This window comes from Belonocnema kinseyi, chromosome 3, assembly GCF_010883055.1.
Source record: "Belonocnema kinseyi isolate 2016_QV_RU_SX_M_011 chromosome 3, B_treatae_v1, whole genome shotgun sequence".
Taxonomy (NCBI): Eukaryota; Metazoa; Arthropoda; class Insecta; order Hymenoptera; family Cynipidae; genus Belonocnema; species Belonocnema kinseyi.
In genome coordinates, this window is record NC_046659.1 from 55,874,644 (window position 1) to 55,880,643 (window position 6,000).

Below are 6,000 nucleotides of genomic sequence, written 5' to 3' on the forward strand. Positions count from 1 at the left end.
ATATGCCCCAATATGGATGCCCAAAGAAAGTGTAATTTTGAATTTTGATCCTCTAAATGTCTTTCTTTTGGCAAACAAAATACGGTCAATAATTTTCTTTGAATTAAAAAATTTTTTAATGAGGTTTATGAATTTTATTTGTTTTCATTTAAAAAAATACAAACTTAAGATTGTAAAATTGTTTCATCTTCAAAAAGTATTTTATATTGATTGAGAAATAAGCCCTTCATTTCATTAAGTAAAAAAAATGTTAATTTTACCTGGATAAGCACATTTATTTTCAGACCTGAAACCGTCTAGCAGAACCTTTAAATAATATTTTTAAAAAAGCAAATTTTTAGCAGTATTTTTCAACAAAAGGAACAAATGTACGAGGTAGCATTTACAAAATAAAAAATCATACTCTTTCATACTCTTTCATACTCATACTCTTTCTTTTGAAATACCTACATAATACCTAATATACCAATTATTGGTATATACCAATAATACCTAATACCTACATAATAGTTATCATTAAATTTTAAACAAAATATAGAACAAAATAAAAAAGATTACTAAGTTTAATAAAGAATGAACAATCTGAAAGTATTTTAAATGCATGCAGTATTCAAGTTTTTCGGTTTTCGGAAATTCTGTTTTAAGAAATGTCAAAAAATCTTTCATTCAACCGACTTCTGGCCCATTTGAATTTGGAATTTATTTTAACAACAGAATTATATTATTTGTTAACGGTATGTAAGAATAGGGTTTTATAGTTCTGTCTAATAATAAATGAGAATACTAAAGCTGTTATGATCAAAAAATGAATGAAAGTAGAAGAGATTGGGCAGTTAGAAAATAAACTTAAAATGTATGCAGGAACGATTTTTAAAATAATTGATATATGATTGAAAAACCATTTATTTCGGAAAATTTATGTAGATAATTAAAAATAATGAAGCAAAATTTTCATACTTATTTCTTTTGAAAATAAGCAAAAATGTTCACATAACTTGTCCCACTGTGCCTGGAAAGTTCTGCCCCACTGTATCCCATTGGTATTTTTCAAGATAACATGTCTTGCTTTACTATTATTTACAATAAAAAAATCTGAATTCTGCTGAAATGTGTTCATTATGGATCAAGTAATGTGTCATACTTACTGTGATTAGCTAAGTACTTTTTGAAGGAACCTCAGAACTAATAATATGTCGGCTCAAAATTTTACTTTGTTAGAGCAAAAACCGCGAATGTCTGATATAAACAAAACACAGTATTTTTTGCTAATGTACTTCAGTTTAGAAATAAGGTCTCTCTACCTGACCGACAACTGAAATGTCAAAAAAATTTATTCATATTCTAAAAATCTATATGGCACTGTCCCACTGTGCCTCATATCCCACTGTTCCCCACTCTCTCCCAACATCACAGAAACAGAATTCAAAAGAAATCGTCTAGTTTGAAAAAAAGAAGGCGGAAAAAATATATGGGAAACATATCGTGACCAAATACCTACCTAGTTTACAATTTACCTTGAAAATGTTGCGATGGAAAGAAGGTGAGTGGAAGAAAGGGATGCTACAGTCGCCTATGATTATATGTTACAACTGTCCAGTTTATATACCTACCAACCCGCAGATGTTATTTGAGAACTTCACTTATTATATTTTCAGTGCAAATAAATACAGAATCGCCATAAAGACACTCTAGCAACTAATATAATTAAAATCATGAGGAGAAAGCAGGAAGATAAAAATTCTTGGTATAATGGAACTGTGGACAAAGGGTGATTAAAGTCCAGTGTCCACTTTTCATTGGTGGCTGCATTTTTTTCTGATGATGGGTGCGATGGCCAGAGCCAGACAGTCGGTCGGGCGGATCGACAGAAGATCTCGATATTCACATCTTGAAAGCTGCCGGCACGCGTCTTCGTGGCAAGGTGTGCCTCTCACACGTACATATGCCTTATACATCTTCAGCATCGGCGGATCGTCCCATTCGATTCCGTTCCCCGAGATGGGAGCAGCTGTTCCCGACGAGCGCATGGCGCGTGCCACCAGGTACCTATACCTATACCTATATAATAAAAAGGAGATAATGTCAGGGTGCACGATGGTACACGCTGCCAAAGAACTCGTGGAAGAAAGGGGCCGCAGAAAGAGAACAGACATCGATTTTTCCCCTCTTGCTCCCTCTTCCGAGTACAACACTTCTTTATGGGTGTGCCTGATGTGCCTCTTGTCTTGTGTCTCAGCTTCAAGATCTTCTATCCAGTGAGTTAACAAACATAGCAATTACCTATAGAGGTTAATAATAACAATTCATTTCATTCAGCTTCAAGTAGATTCTTTTGATTATTCTTGAGGAAGGCTCGGGTAGAATTTTGACCCACCGCAATTTTCATGATAGAGGGGCTTTTAAACACTGTTCACTCGTATGCTTTTTTATGAACAGAAATACGTTGCCGTATTCATGAAATTTCAGTAATGAAAATAAAAATATATTCAGATTCTTGTTCAGGCCATCTATGCTCGATATAGACTTGGGCATTGAACAACAAAAAAATCACTTTGTATCTCACGTCGGCCTGAATTACAAAATATGGAAAATTATGCTACTTCGTACCCCCCCCCCCCCCCCAGCAAATAATTTTTAATCTTACCGCGTTTTTCTTGAAACACTTGATTCTTCGATTTTCTTCTAAATTTCTTTCTTTCTTATTTCTTGTTAACGATATAATTATTTTAAGTAGAAAAGCTAGCCAAAAATCAAGTTCTTCAAGAAAACGAAGTGAACTTAAAAGTGAACCCAGCAAATATTTTTCATCTTTATCAAAAAATAGTTATCAGACATTCCAGATACAAAATCAAGAGAAACATTCTTGGTTTTCGCACGTTTGGGTTCAAGTCATTTCAACGGAACAAAATCTAAAAATGTTAATCCTCTTCGTAAAATATTTGTCCAGTTTACCAAATTTTTTCCCCATAAAACATCATTCAATAAGACTGCACTTAGGTAAAATCTGAGTTCAATCGATGTTTTGAGTAAGTACACATGAGAAAAAATTCACCATATAAGGGCCACTAGAAATTCTCGAAGTTTTCAAACTTAGTTTTCTCAAAATTGACCATTTCCTTGAAAACAAGGTTTCGGCAAAATGAAAATAAGGTGAACTCTTTATAAGCGAAGTGAGTGTAAAATATAATACTAATCGATCAATTATAGAGCTTGGGCAAGGCCCGAATCCAGAGATGTGCTGTAAAGAGAGGGGGACATAAAAAAATGTTATACGCATAGAGAGCTGTGACCAATACAATTGACCAATTGTATAAACTGGATCAATTGGATTTGTTAAAAATTACATGTCATTATTAAATTATATATTTTTATAATTATTCTCCATTTTCCAGTGGAAACAAGTAAGTAATGATACGTCAAAAATTCCTGGGGGAGGCAATGGCCGAATTCGGCACGCTGTAAATCCGCGCCTAACTAGGGCTAGTATTACGGAATTTCCCATAATATTGGAACATATGAAAAAATTTAACATTGGACGAGCTTCCCGTGTGGAAAAATGTTCTGGCGCTGACCTGGCCCAGACCAGACCTCCAGGGTTCCAGCCCTGGCGCCGACTAGATGGTCTGGCCTGGGCCTGGCCAAAAGTTTAACGTTTTTTCTGGCTAGCCCAAGGCCAGACCGTCTGGTCAGACGCTAGACAGGGACTGGTCAGCGGCTAGACATAGGCTGGTCAGCTGCTAGTTATGAGCTGGTCAGCCGCTAGTTATAGGCTGGTCAGCCGCGAGTTTTTGGCTCGTTAGCCACTAGTTAATGGCTGATCGATTAATATTTTATCGTTGAGAATCATATCGTCCACTTTTAGAGGATACGCTCAAAAAGCAAAACATGATTTCCTAGAAAAATATATAATATACATGTTTGATATAATCAGTAAAAATTGAAATTTTGCGTCAAAAATATACTGCCATTAATAAAATCAATAAATTCAATGATAATTTCTAATACTTTTTCATTTATAATAGATAAAAAGTAGATTTGTACTTACTATTTATTTAATAACTTAATACAGATTTGGTACATTTTAGGCCTCCGCTTGTACAGCTAACTTTTGCCGGGATTAATATATTATTCGGAAAATAATAAGAAATTTTGACAGTTTGTGACATTTGATCGACAGAAACTAGCACTGCTTCCGAGAGGTCGGAGCCAAGCACTGTCAGAAAACTTCAAGTAGTGATGTCAACTGGCAAGATATCTGCACGCCGAGGGTCAAGCAATGAATTACAATTACTTAGGAAAACTTAATTGTTTTAATGACTTGGATACAAAAATTTCACTATAAACTTTTTTAGTTTAAAATATTTCATTATAGGCTCTGTAACTTTTTGAAATGTAAGAAAAAATTTACTGTATCGAACTCAGATTTTTTTCTTGGCTCGCTGATCAGCGTCAGGCCTGGACCAGGCCGGACTGTGAAGGTGATAAAAAAAAAGCTTGTTTTTATGCTTTCAATTTCTAATTTTCCACAATTTTAAACACCCTGTAATATTTTTGATGTATGTCAAAAAAATTTGCTGATGGAACTTATCATTTTTTTTCATTCTTGGCTAGCTGTCCAGTGCCAAACCTGGGCCCGGACATTTTTCCACATGGGTTGTTCTTTTTTGTTTAGTTAAGTCATTTCTTCCAGGTTTTGCAGCTGTTATTCACAAACTTATTTATTTTTTTACCTAGAAGAAATAATGTCGCATTTTAAAATACAGAATCGAGGGTGCACCGCTTTCCCCCACATACACCATTTCGATTACTTACTGCAAAACGTTTACAAAAAAATGAACAAACGAATAAATACATTATTTTTGTAGATTTAAGGTAAAAGGAATGTTGTAAATATCATTTATGTTTTATTTTATCTTAAAAAATGTGGTATACGTAAATATTTAATAGCGCCTCCTGCTGTCCTGCAGAAATGCTGTTTCTTTTTCCAATATTTCTGCCTTTTTCTAATTTTTTTACTTAGTATTTTACTGAGTATATTTATAGCACTTTAAAACTACACCATATATAACTGAGAATATTCTCTTTTATGAAACATAAAATTCCAACCGTTTCGCACAAAAAAAGTAAAATAGAAATCAATTTCTATAATTAAAACCAATGAAACAAATGACTATAGAAACCCTAACAGAAAAAGAAAAAAAGAAAAGTAGTTAAATCAAATTAGAGCTATAAAATCCTCCCTAACTAAATTTAAAGGGAAACAATTAAACGTTTAGTGCTTTTAACATCATATAAGCGGGGCTTTGACTTTTAGGGATCCCTCGTGTTATCTCGAGTATCATGGGATGAGAATGAGACTGTTGAGTCTGTTAAAATAATGTTCGTGAAGGTGCGCCCAATCGGCGAAGCATGCGATGACAGATGTTGTTGTAGCATTAGATAATTAATCCGGGATGGGAGGATGGTGAATAGCGGGTGCGGAGAGATTATTACCACCGCGTTTATTTTTATTATGCCATCCATCGAGGGAGTCTACCCTCGGTAGACGGTCTTGTGTCTCGTGACTTTTTAACTCTTGAATCCATAATATCCACAGCAGCAGTTTCCATTCCACAAGGAATGGTCAAAGAAAGCAAAAACACAAGGCACGCCTTTCACTTTTTTATTTAACCTTGTTAAAGCTACAAATAATCGACTGTTCAATATAGTTTGTCCTGAAACCATAATATGTGAGGGAGCTGCTAATGTAAAGTAGGGTAACATGGATTACTGTGATTAATAATTATGGACTCATAACTGCTGCTACCGTTCTATGGAAGAAGGCAGTAACTGTGCAGAAAAATTAAAAATTTTTTTTATATCTCTGAAATCGTTGAAAAGAGATCTCTCTGTCTGTTGAAATAATTTGTTTGAAATGTTAATATTGTTTAAATTAAGTATTGATCATCAGCTTAAAAAGCAGAAACTATCAGAATTGAAAATTATTTCTATGGGAAGTAG

The 6,000-nt window shown here is 34.2% G+C and overlaps 1 long non-coding RNA gene across 1 annotated transcript in view; it reads right to left on the reverse strand.

Moving 5' to 3' along the window:
- Positions 1-4,158, reverse strand: part of LOC117170202 — a 94,522-nt gene extending 90,364 nt beyond the window's left edge. The window contains exon 1 of the long non-coding RNA XR_004466742.1: positions 4,046-4,158. This is a non-coding gene — a long non-coding RNA (uncharacterized LOC117170202). The remainder of the gene's footprint in view (positions 1-4,045) is intronic.
- Positions 4,159-6,000: the final 1,842 nt, after the last annotated feature.